This window comes from Pezoporus occidentalis, unplaced genomic scaffold (assembly GCF_034315485.1).
Source record: "Pezoporus occidentalis ecotype Australia unplaced genomic scaffold, CSIRO_AGI_Poc_V1 ctg100, whole genome shotgun sequence".
NCBI classification, from domain to species: domain Eukaryota; kingdom Metazoa; phylum Chordata; class Aves; order Psittaciformes; family Psittacidae; genus Pezoporus; species Pezoporus occidentalis.
Window position 1 is genome coordinate 315,239 of NW_026912780.1, and position 13,193 is coordinate 328,431.

The following is a 13,193-nucleotide window of genomic DNA, read 5'->3' on the forward strand; positions in this document are numbered from 1 at the left end:
AAGAAAAGCTGGTGTGACTTTTACAATCACCCCAGAAGAAGCTAAGCTGCATAATCTTTTTTGCAGTTTTCAAGTGGGTTTTCTTTGTGAAGGACTGGTGGGAAAGGCCATATGCAGTGGAATATGAACACAGAGGCTTGAAAGGATTAGGTGAAAATGCAGAGAAAGGTGTTAGGGAAAGGAGGCAAATCATCCCTTACAGCTTTGACAAAAGCTACTAGAAAAATGTCAGAAGTCCTTACTGTTCTGAGTCAGAACTGAAATCTGAATGCAGTTCATGCTTTTAGAAGAGCTTGGTGTAATGGTTGGTACTCAGATAATTTTGTTTTAGTGTGACAAACTAGCATATTGATTGATTCAATTGAACCTTAATATCTCTAGATAGGTAAGCTTTGTATCTCTTTGGAGACTGGAAAATCTAAGCTCCTTGGCATGCACAAGAAACATTGTCTTTTTTATTTAAGCAGCACTTGCATACTGTATTTATTCTAGAATATCTATATCTATATATATATTCCAGAAGCAATTCCCTAAACCTTATATCCTTCATGTTAGATATACAAATGTCTTTCAGTTTGATAAGGTTCTTACTTTCGCAATGTTTCTTTTCCATGGGTGATGTTTTGCATAACATACTCCTCCTAGAGTATCCTCTGCAGTGGAATGATATTATAACAAGTATTACAAAATAGCTTTTTCTCCGAGTGGAGGTTAATGTAGAATGACCCTTTTTTGCCGTTGCTGAGCACGTCCAGAGCCTGGTGCTGAACTGATGGGTCCTTTTGATTAGCAGAGACTGAAAGTGTTTTTTTTCAAGAGCTACTCATGATGGGTTAGGCATTATTGAGTTCAGCAGTAATCTCTCTACATCGCAGCGCTCTCTCTTGCCTCACACTGTGATTAAGGCTGAAGAGGTGAATTTAGATCTGCAAAGATGATCTAAAATTCCATGTGGTTTCTATAAATTTTCATGTATGGAGATTCAAGCAAATTACTTCATTATCTTTACTGGAAATAGGAAAAGTGGGATAAAATTATATATAAAAAAAATTCTTCTGCCTGTCTTCTTTATGTTATGAGCTGAAATAATCAAATCACGTTTTCATAACACCTGATGAAATATTGCCTGTCCTTACCCATGTAAAATGAGTAAGTCAGGTAGCAATTCCACCACTTTCTCAGCTGACTTCAGTGGCTTGATTCAGGTACCAGCAGATACAAATAATGATGCTGCCAGTGCCATTGCTTAAATATGAAGGAGGAGTATACATGGAGCTTCCCAGATTTGTCTGTGGAAGATGGCTTATTCTGTCACTAGGAGTGAATCCTGCTGGAGCATCTTCCTCCATCAGCTGTGCCCACGGCAAGCAGGGAGATGCTGAGCAGTGAGTCATCTGAGCAGCAGGACCTGCCACCAAGGAGCAAGGCTGGACACCTTGCAGGATGTCACTGAACTCTGGGCCTGGGTATTGCCTGGGCACATTCAGACTGCCAGTACTTGTATGGCTTGTCAAAAGGGTTGTAGGTGACAACAAATTCTCTTTCCAGAGGATAAAAGAGAGAAAAATACTCCATTTTAAAAGCCTGGCTCTTTTATTTGTGGGCTACAGGTCTACAGAGCTCTTTAGACCATTCATCTGCATTTGGTTTTACAGGTGTGTTGTTTTCTTTTTTGTTTATGTCATCTAAAGTCCAGCATAGCATGACTCCTTCATCCCAGTTCCCGTTTTCTGTCCATAGGCATCCAGGGCTCACTGTTGTCTGCATCAATATACTGAGCCAGAAGGAGTCCTCCTCTCACCCTCTGCCTGTGTGTACTGCATTCTTCAGCAGATTAGTTTGAAAATGATTTTGTTCCTATGCTAAATGTAAAACCAAGAAAGATTATACTCTGTTTTAAACTTGCAATGATAAATGTATTTAATTTGTAGTTTCCTAGACTATTCTTGGTTATTTCCTCTTTTCCCCTGATTGCAGCACCTTTCTAGATACTCTAGACGTTTTCAATCACAGCAACACTGTCCTGTGTTTGTAGTTTTTCTGTAGTCCCTCTCTGCATTTCACACTTGGAAAATGCATTTCTGATTCCCTGATGTCTATAGTCTATCTTTTTATTTTAGCAACTGTCTCAGTTTGACAGGCTTTTCCATAATACATAGGTTCTTAAAGGTAAAGTTAAAAGTTACAGAGGTGAAAGACTCACGAATGATGGAATAGTAATACCCAGGGTTACTGATAAAAGGGAAGGAAGGTCTTAACAGCTAACCAAGTGTTGCCCTGTTGAGGATGAAATTAATGTCTGTTGATTTCTTTAACCTTATTTTACTTCCTACATTGCACAGCAGGTTGTAAGCTTTGGTTGAAAGAAATTAATGTAAAGCTATTAACAGCAAGCACAGTTTGGTGTAACACAAAGGGATCTTGGAAAATAACATATAGAGAGTTATAGAAAGACTATTGTATATTAACTGTTACAGTGTTTCTGAATATGGTAGGGAATAGTTCTCAAACCTTTACTTTGAAAAATGACTGAGAGAACTTTAATGAGAAATTTGCATTCTTTAAATGCTTGCCATTTCAGAAAACCATACAGAACCTTGAAATCGTTTTTTTCTGTGTTCTAGTTTATTTTCCACCCCAACTAATAAATCATGAAGGAAACATGTAAACCTTCATATTAAGTGTTGAAAAAAATGACAGAATATTTTGCATTATCCTGATGATGTAATATGCAAGTTGTTACTCCAACCAGTTCCTTCTTGAGATAAATGTGTTTCTTGAAAACAAATTTTCAGAGTTAAGACATATGACCATGCAAATGTGTATACAGCAAGGGAGTGAAAGACTACGATTTAGGCGTGACAAAATACGTCCTTTTGTGTATGTGGCTCTGTAAGATTAGTTCCAATTATTTTTGTCCTATGATTCTCAAGAGTAGTTAAGAAGTAGCTAGAAATAATGGAAATGCTCTTTATAGATAGGGAATATTCTGATATTCTGCCCAGGTCAGTAGCAGCAGAATGATTAAACCCCAGTGTCTTAACATGAACATTTACTTTATAAAAGGGAGAAGGGATAAGTCTGGAAGTACAGTCATCTTTCTTCACCTCTCAACACAGTGAAAAGACTGACATTAAACTTCTGGAGACAAGAAATTTTTATCTCTTTATATAGAAATGCAACATGTGGAAAAAAGTAGAATTAACATGACTTAATGAAGCCTTATGAGAAATCATTAGATTTTCAATCTTGTAAATAATCATTAAATCACTGAAGGCCAGATCTGATTTTGCACTGCAGTTAATCAGAGCACAAGTAAAACAGAATAGTAAGCACACCTCAATTAAGCTACCTATAAAGTAGTATAGCTCTGGAGCCTGAGTGCTTGGGTCTTTTATGTCACCAATGGAATTGGCAATGGACCTTACATATCTAAAAAGTTCCTTGCCTTATATTCGCATACTTAAATCATTGTCCATCTGGCTATTAATACAACTTAAACATCCTTTGTGCAATAGCAATCAACTACAGTTGCAGAAGGAAATACAGGTATGAGAGTGAGATGGAAATCTGTTAGTTTATGTAGCCAGCTTCTGAAGTGGGTACTGTGTATTATATGATGTGTTTGGGTTGCACTACGTCTTGGAAGCATTTGAAAAATTGCAAGTTGTGCCAGTGTAGCGAAGTTCCTTCCTTGGGTACACTGATCCAGACATATAGTGGATATTACACTGAAACTGCTAAGAGAGGAAATGGAGATATGGAGGTAGTTTGACAGTATCTACAGCTGTGAGTCAGAGAAGGCTTGGGAAGAAGAAATCAAAGCTGAAGTTGAGTAAAGACTTTTTGAATCTTTCTGGAAGGACATGTCATGATTTGCTGGATGGAAACAAATATAAGGAAGGATCAGAAGAGAGATTATAAAGGGAATAATGAAATGTGTTAGAAAAAGTAGATGTATGATGGTAACCCAGCATGTATCTAAGCAGGCATCTCAGTGTAATTTACTACAGGAGAGAGTTCTAGGATCAAGTTTTTCTCATATGGTATTAATGACTTTAAAAATAGCTAAATGTGCACCCAAACATAATTCTTTAAGGCAGTCTCTAATATCTTGCATATCAGATAACCAGGAAAAATAAAATCACACAAGCTCACTCTGCTTTTAAAGTTTAATTTTGGTAACATTTTATTAATAATATGTCTTTATGAAAGAAAGTGACTAACTGGAAACCCACGTTTATGAATTGCAGGAAACATCTGGGAAAAGCTGTCTGTAAGAGAATGTTATGAATATATACATAACAATTTCTAACAGAACTGGTAATTGAAAAATTGGGAGTTGAGCAAACAACTGAGCCCTGTCTTTATTTGATTCTAGATACTGCCTCTGGATCTGCATTGAAACGGAGTCCACCTTATTAGAGGTTCGTGACTTTTCTCAGTTCTTACATACAGTTTTAAAATAATTACTTATTACCATGTTTAAGTAATGAAGTGAAAAATACACGGTCTTAGTAGCTAATAATTAGTCCCAGTGCAATGGAAAAAAGTGGTAAAAACATTGTTAAGTCAGAAATTTATGCTGAACTAATGCACAGAAGCAGTGTTGTGCTTTTGGCCTCATCAGTGCCGCTAGTTTGTAAATGTTAGCTATATTGAAATACAGCATTTTAACATTAGGTCTACTGGCAAGGCTTTTGATTCAAATAATTCTCTGGTTTGAGTTGATCTTTGGTATGTATATCTACCTGTTCCTGTTCGAAGCCTGGAGTAGTCAGTACTTCTGAGACTGTATCTGCGATGAAAGACACATCAAATAAGCTTTTTATATATATAATGTATAAGCACAGGACTTGATCTGTGTTTTCTTTGACTATTCAGAAATGACTGCTGGGTTCTAAAATGTATGTATGTTTAAAGCATGGAAGGTGGTACTCAGTGATTGGTTTAGAGCAGGCTAAAGCCCTTCCAGGCTTGGCTCTGCATATATGTATTGCTGGGCAATTGGAAGCCCATAGCTCGGGGATGACTGTATTCACTATATGAAGGTGGACTAATTTGGGGCTCCCTATAAAATCATGTTAAACTGCAATAAGCAACATTACATGACTCTGATGAGCTAGTCTGGTGGGATGGACAGTTGAAATAGCAGTAGGAGCTCTGTGGGCATAATGATTTCGAATCCATCTAGTTGCCTATAGGAATAGCCTTAGATTATCATCAGGGGTATGCAGACTGATTTCCCCCCTCTTGCCCCCTGAAGATCACTTAAAGATTGCATTAAATTCATGTATATTCCTAAGACTATAATTCAAGTAAGAACATAAACAAGAGGTGTATTAATACAATTTTGGAAGCAGTTCTCAGTATATGGTTTTAAATGCATGAAGTGAAATACATTATTCTGGTGTGTTGTAGAACAGGACCAGAGGAAGTCCTGGCTTCTAGTGGCAAAACATAGTTCCTTGGCTTAAAGTTATTTAGTACTGACAAGTTTTACTTCTGCATCTTTTATCTTCTATAACTTTATTAATTTTCTGCTTCTAAACAAGGAAAGCACCAGCTCAGAGTAGTGCTAGTTAATCCTGTAGGTACCAACCTGTAGCCAAAACCCTTCTGGGAGTCTGAACGTTGTTGTCTTTGACTGATATATTGACAAACTGTTTTGTTCAATATTTGTGTAGAACTGAACCCAAGGGAGCTGTGCAATATAGGCAAATAACAGTGATACTTCTTATATACTGTTGGGGTTTTTTGGGAGATACCTTCTTGCATTTCTATTCTATATACTGCTTCAGCTAATTTAATGAACAAATTGATGTAGCTCAGACTTCATTTTGTAGTCGTTGTTAGGTAACCTGTCTGAAAATAGCTCAAAATCTCTGGTTTTGCTGTTTAACTCATTCTTATAGGGTCAAATATTTATCTGTTTTGTTTGTTTCCAAATGACAATGACATGAGTTTTTGTATACTATATTGCTTAATTCTGGTGAAATGGCATAGGTTGTAGGCATGACTTCAGTCTTTGGACCTTGATTCATCACATAATCACTGGTGAGAGCAAACTCTTCTGTTCAGCTGGTTTTATTTATCTTCTAGAAAGCTGATCTCTACAGTAATGAAGACATAAGTGCAGCTTAGTTATCTGTAATTCCAGTTGCCTGGAAGTCAATAGGTGTTTCTCCATTTGGATGATGAGTATGGCATAAAGCTCATTTACACCTTACTGAGTACAGGATACTATTGCACAATGCTTATTAGCATCATATCAGACTATAATAGTTCTGGTCCTTACAGAAACTGTGCTTAGGCTCTTATTTTGATTTACATGCATAAGTGAAGCTTCTTAATCAGCCAGGTGTGATGGAGTTTGCAGCTGGCCTTGTGTAGTGATGCGAGAGGGCAGTGTGTTTCTCAAACCTGTAGCAGTGCATGCTGCCCAAGCCAACTTTCAGGGTGGTTCTGTCCTCTGTGCTTATAAATGCATCTTAGTATATCTTAGGATATATATCCATGGGACAAGCATTTGTTCCTGACACCTGTTTTGTATCTGAGATAAGGTCCACCAAGTCACTGTCATGCACCTTTTCTGTTTGAGAAATTTTATCCACCTTTGTTGCACTGCTCCTCACACTCAATTTTCCATGTACATGTCGTCATACATTCCTTACCAGTAAGCCCTGAATTGGCATGGCACATGCTGTTAGTCTCTTATTAAAGAACAACCTTTCCCGTACTTAATGTACTGTATGAACAAGCTCGTGGTCCAAGGAGCAGCTTGATATACCTGGTGCTTTTTGTCTTCATTCAAAATGGCCACAGTCTCCTGCTGTTTCCAATTTATAACTGCCATCAGTAAAGATGAATATTACGTTTATTCTTTGTCTGGAAAGAAAACCAAAATGAAGAACGAAAGCCCTTATGGAGGAGTGGGAGGTGGAAGTGCAGGAGCCAGTGCTTCCCTGCAGTGGCAAATAGCATTGCTTGTTTATTCTCCTGCTGGGACAGGGCACTGACCTTTGAACCATCAGGTAGTGCTGTGGGTCTGTGCAGCTGCAGCAAGCCTGCCGATCAGGAACAATGTCTTATGTGTAATTTTCCCCAGTGAAGGAAGCAGTGGGGAGTGAGCTGTCTGTCTCCTGCACGGCTCTCTCCTGAACTCCTGGGATGTGGAGAGGGAGCAGGCCATATGCTAAGTGTAGAGCTCTGATCACCGTCTTTAGAGAGTGCCTGTCACGTAAAATGACAGAGAGGCTGGGAGGAGGGCAGTGCAGCTGTAATGCAACATTGCAGCCTCCCTTTTACTCACTGACTTTATGGGATTAGACAGCTTTGTATAGGATATGCCAGTTGTCGGTGTCTCATGCTGAGCTGCAGCAGAGGAGTGCTCTCTGATAGGACTCAGCACTTAGGAGGACACAGTCTGGCTGCAGGCAAGAGACACAAGGTGCCTGTTGAGTGCCACTCCCAGGGTCTGACTCAGAAACATGATTCTGTGATATGACCAAGCACGATGCTTCTCATCTATATTAGAGAGGTGACAATATCATTTGATGGGTGTTCAGAAAGAGGAATAGTGTTGTATTAATTATTGCATAAGCCGTAGCATCTCATCTAGCAAAGCTCTTTGAAGTATGCCATAAACTAATTAAATATCTAGACATCCAAAAATAATTATTTCCATATATAATTGGCTTTCTATGATGCGATGCAGTCCCTTTCCATTAAAATTAAGCTTTCCAGTGTCCCAAAATATGAAAGAGTTAGATCTGTGTTTGGATGCAACTGTGGTTCAGACTAAATACTTCTCAACAATCTTGCAGAATTCAATTTGAATATGTCAAAATAAACAGAAACAGTTCAAATTGACATTGTCCTGGAAAGGCCTTCGTAGGATACATTCTGCTTATTATACATTAATTTCTATAACTATGCAGCTGCCTTTTATATTGGAGGCATTATTTTTGAATTACTGAAGTATTTTAAGAGCGATGCTCTTGGTAAAGGCATAAACAAAGGCCAGTCTTTTCCACACAGTAGATTGTTGTGAAGAGTTTGTGCCAGCCAGTACGAAGAGTGCAATCTTGTCTTATTTCTCTCAAGAGAGAAGAATTACTCAACTGCTTCAGCTCCTGCTGCTCCACATTCTTCTCCTTAAGCTGTATTGTTGGAGTGGTCTGCTCCTCTTCACAGAGCAGCCGGCCTAACTGGCAGAAATGCAAATGTATAGCACTGTCTTCTTCATGAAAGGTCTTCACCTGTGAGCTCTTTCGGATAAGCACTCTTTGGATAAGCTTCCTCAACAGTGTAGTTGTGCTGTAGATTACTGTTCCTAAAAGAAAACCAACAGATTCTTTTTCAAAGAACCGCATTATGCTCAGCAGTATCTATTAAAGCTGCCCATCTGCAGAGGTGGCGTTATTGATTGATACACTGACACATGCTGACAATCCAGGTGATTTGTCTTGCCTTTACTCTGATCAGAAAATTTTGCTCAGGGTTGTATTTGCTCCGGTGGTTGACACAGTAGGGACTGTGAACAGACAAGGTGTGTCCCACTAAGATCACCAGATTCAAGTGTATTTCTGTCTTCAACTCATTTTACTGTGAATTGGGTAGTGCTGTGTGCCTCCAGCAATCAGTCCTTTTTTTAAAGGTTTGTGTTGGCAGCTACATACATGTTTTAATGTGGTTACCACTGCAGTTTCTTAACATGCCTCAGTACTATTACACCCTGCTTGGGGTTAAAATGTGCCCGGCATACCACTAAAAAGCACTTCTGAGTGCTGCTGCCCCTGGTGAGACAATCCTTTGACCTTGCTAGGATATTATAGAAACTATTCTATGATTCTATGATTATATAATACTGAAGCATATATGTAGTTGTTAAGAAACATTAAATAGAATTTTATTTAAAAAATCAGCAGCAAATACTGAAGATCAAGCGCAGACATTTGCTAATTGGAGGTATGCAGGGAAGTGTTTGCTAGGTTGGCTCATGAAAGCCAGAAGCCTTGGAGCAAGTACAGAAACTGAAGTGACAGAGACTGTGTATATAAGTCCCCAAAATAACCCACAGCCCTTCATTATGCAAGGAAGTTAAGCTGGTGTTTTGCTTGGTAGAAGTACTTGTTGCATAAACAGTGTGATTTATTGTAGATTAGGAGTGGCATCCTTGAAGACGCTGGGACTGTTTCCCATGTTCACGTGTCAATGCTCTTCTCTCCCTAGGCAGGGCTAGTGGGAGAAAGATGGTCCAGATGTTTTGCCAGCTACTGGTATTGATGCTGGGGTTGAGTAACCAACAGCACCAATTTTTCTTGGTGAAGAAAGGGTCTATGTCTGGCACTTATCACAGGTGTGTTAAAAGCTATTTAAATCAAGGTGAGATATTAAGGCACTTATTTTTATATGTTGCCAGCTTTCTTAAGTAAGTAAGAGATTCATATGGATGTTGAAAACAGTGCACCAAATGGCCTTGCAAGACTGTGACATCTTGGATGTGTGACTTGACTTTCCGTCAAGAATAGCATATGTTTTTCATTAAAAAGATACTAACTTTGCAAAAATCTTACTGGAGCTTCCAAGAATTATGCAAAGCAGTAATTATTCACAGATTTTAAGACACAAAAGCAATCCCTAGACAATGCAAACCACAGAATCCTTCCCTGAAACAGACATTAATTCGAATTGCTTGGGGTTTTTTTTAAAGATGTTCCAGTAAGATGTTCCAGTTGTTGATACTTGCGCAATTAGAAGTGTTCATTAACTATAAAGGGATTAATATTTACACTACAGACTTTTAAAATGATAGGCTGAATGAATCCCAAAGGCATTTAAAAAGAAAACAAATTAAACATTAAACCATTACGATAGTATATGTTACTGTGTGGTGATATATGTGGAATGTGATGTTTCATCTTGGCTTTCTTTTGAATAACCCAGATGGGCTGAAGTTCTTTAGGTCTTGACTGAGGCAAGTTTTGTGGATGTGGCTGTATAACTTCTCTAGAAAATTTTCTTTAGTCTTAAACATCCCTTGAGGTTTTGATTCAATGACTAAATGCAGAATACCAGTATGACGTTGCTAACATCATGTACTGTCCTAACCGCACCAAATACAAAAGTATAACTTACATATTAAATCTAAGAAAAATTATGTATTAGTGTCCTAGAGGTTTTCTTTTGATTAGTAGTTGGCACAGTGCTGTGTTTTGGCTTTAGTCTGAGAATAATATTCATAACAGAATAGTTAGAAACTAGTACTTGGTTGATGGCTGGGCTTTAACAATGACAAGGAGTATGTAATTCTCCTGCTTATCTCTCCCGGGATGGCTAAATATTCACACTAGAAGTGCACATTCAGCTGGTTTGCTGGTCCTTGCTGAATGTACTTCAGAGCTCTCTGGGATACATCTTTCCATTTTATAAATAAGACTTCATGCTAATTCTTTAAAATAATTCCCTTCTAAAATTGAAAAAGGATAGTGGAAGCACATTACTTTGTAACTGAGAGACGGGTAAAAATTTGATCCAAATATGAATTATAAAAAATTCCCAAGAGCCTACCCAGTTTTGCAGACGGGGTATAACAAATTCCTGAGTTACATGTACTCTGCTAATCCTAAATCATGGTAATTTAAACACCAGTGTTGCAAACTGTTCCTTATCTCTTTTTTTCTGTCATCTGCATAGGGGTTCATGTCTATACACAAATATATTCATGTGTATACATGAGTAAGGTAATTGTATTGGACTCTTCTGGGTGATACCCATTTTAGTTAGTCTAGTGGATACAACAGGTTTGGTGATTTTACTTTCTTCAGTCCAGAGCAAGCTTCTCAGAATAAGTCTTGGTAATCTCCCATAAAGTATTTGGCTAATATGCAGAGTATGTTGGTTGCTGTTCACAGAATCACAGAATTGTTAGGGTTGAAATGGATCTCTGGAGATCTGCCTAGACCAGTCCCCCCTTTCCAACCTTTGAAAGTTTCTCAAAGCTCACTAGGATCTTACAGATGCTTATTAGCATCTCCCTTTAAGTGCAGAGCATTGCAAATGCCAGAACATGAGGAGTTCAGTGATTACTTCTGTAAATTAGATTAGGAATCACTGTGCTGCTGCTGAAGTAAAGCAGAAAAATCCAATATTAGGCTGAATAATGGTGTTAATGAGTTCAGCTTCTGTATGCACATCAGGTGTGGACTGGAGAGAAGCCATCTGCTGTCTACTCTGCACTGTTCTGGTGAGAACTGTTGTGTGCAGCTGATGGGAAAGCAGTGAGTCTGTTTTGGCAGCAGCTGGGTCTGCTGTTTGTTCCATCAGGAGGTCAGATTTGGGGCATTTAATGGATCAGAAAGGTGGCTTCCACTGCTGTGGGTGGGACATATACTCTTCTCTTAGACTTGCCTAAAGAAAGCAGTGATGACTGAACGTATGAACTCTTCCACCACGTCTTCCTCCTACAGTTCTTACAGGCTCCTACCAGCTTTACACAAGCATGAAGCATTGATGGTGACAAGCCCATCAGCTACCCCACCTCCCTACCGGGTCAGCGCTGAGAAAAGGGAAAATGGCAGCAGATGCCAGCACATTGCTTTATGGCCACAGATCAGGTTGCATCTTGAAAATCTTCCTTCTTCTGTTTCATGACAGAGCTTGAAAATAAAAATATTCTTCTAAGTTAAAATATTTTTCTATAGCCACAACATGTGTTGGAGTTAATAAAGAGTTTAGTCTTAATTAAACAGTAATAGAAAACCAGAACAATGCTGTATGTTTTGTTTTACAGTGATTAAAGAGATTCAGCTTTATTTGTCTTTCAAATTGAAGTTTAAACTAAGGTGGAAGCTGTGGCCTATAACTAAAGTCTGCCTCTTGCCTAGGCTATTGAACCCTGCTCCGTTTTATTGCTGTGTGCAGGTCTTACATGTGTTCATGTAACACAGGCACTTATGTGCTTTAGTAGACCATGTGTGACTCGGTAATGAGTATGTTACTGAGCTGCATTAGTTTTCTGTCAGTTACTTCCCTCCTGATAATCAATTCTCACAAAAATTGTTTTGAGGATCATATTTAAGGTGGGGGATGCAATCTGTGTGTTTCTGAACTCTCTTCCTTGTGTTTTACAGAACAATAGAAAACTATGCTTTTCAAAGTGAGATGTTTGTGTGGGCTGGGAATATGTCTGTGTGAATTCAGTGTTCGTTCTGTGAGCAGCATCTTTATCACAACCTCTGTTTTGACAAGAAGCTTTCATTTAGCTTTGTAATATCCTTTTCAGAGGAGGCATTTGCGTGTAATAGCCAAACTGCATCTGGGAAATGGTGACAGAAGCAATCACACTGTGGATGACTTTTTGGATAAACCAAGCAGCTGGTTGCCAGCAACACTGCTCAGCTCTGAATGATGCCTCTCAGAGCAGGGCTGGGAAGGGGAATGTGGGAATTCCCCACAAGGAGCACAGAGACAAGAAGGGTGTCAGAAGTTTTACAGTAGTTTTCCCTGACTGGAAGCCAAATGAAGAGAACAAGGAGAGTTGTGTGTCCAAAGTGCTCAAACCAAGCCCTGGACTAGTTATTCATTGGGGGTATAATGAAGAAAGGGATAAACAGATGTGAGTTTTTGGAAGAAAATATTTGAGCAACTCTAGGCTTTAAAGATCAGGATTACAAAGACTTGTGATTTGGGTCAAAGCCAGTCCATCCTTGGGAAAGACATCATAGAAGAGGCGGCAGTAGGATGGGGGAGACACAAATCCTGTTTGGCCTTTGCTTGAAAATAAAGAGTAAAACTGAAGCTTGTTTATAATCATGATAAAATTTAAGAAAGAAGTCAAAGGTGTGAAGAAACTCATTACAGAACAGCTCTTGAGGCTGGCTTGTGCACCATACCAGCTCCTTGCTCTGCCTGGTTTGGGCAGAGTCCTGGGGCTGTGGTCAGATGAGCTGTGGTAGCACCGCTGTCAGTGGTTATTAGAACTGCCAAGCCTTGGAGGTGTGTGAGGATTGAAAGTGTGTCATCACCCATCCAGGTTGGTTTCTACTTTGATGAGGGCCTAGAGTTAAAAAAAAAATCATCAATACAATTCAAAGACTTTGGGGTTATATTCCGTGCTTTATAGATAGTCATATACACATATACACATTATATAAAGAAAGTATAGTGGTCAGGGTACATATAAAATTCAA

The 13,193-nt window shown here is 38.8% G+C and overlaps 1 protein-coding gene across 1 annotated transcript in view; it reads left to right on the forward strand.

Annotated features, from left to right (window-relative positions):
- Positions 1 to 13,193, forward strand: part of CNTN1 (contactin 1) — a 246,688-nt gene that overhangs the window by 68,103 nt on the left and 165,392 nt on the right. The window contains exon 2 of the mRNA XM_062612293.1: positions 4,382 to 4,427. The gene's annotated coding sequence lies outside the window, so the exon portion shown is untranslated. The remainder of the gene's footprint in view (positions 1 to 4,381; positions 4,428 to 13,193) is intronic.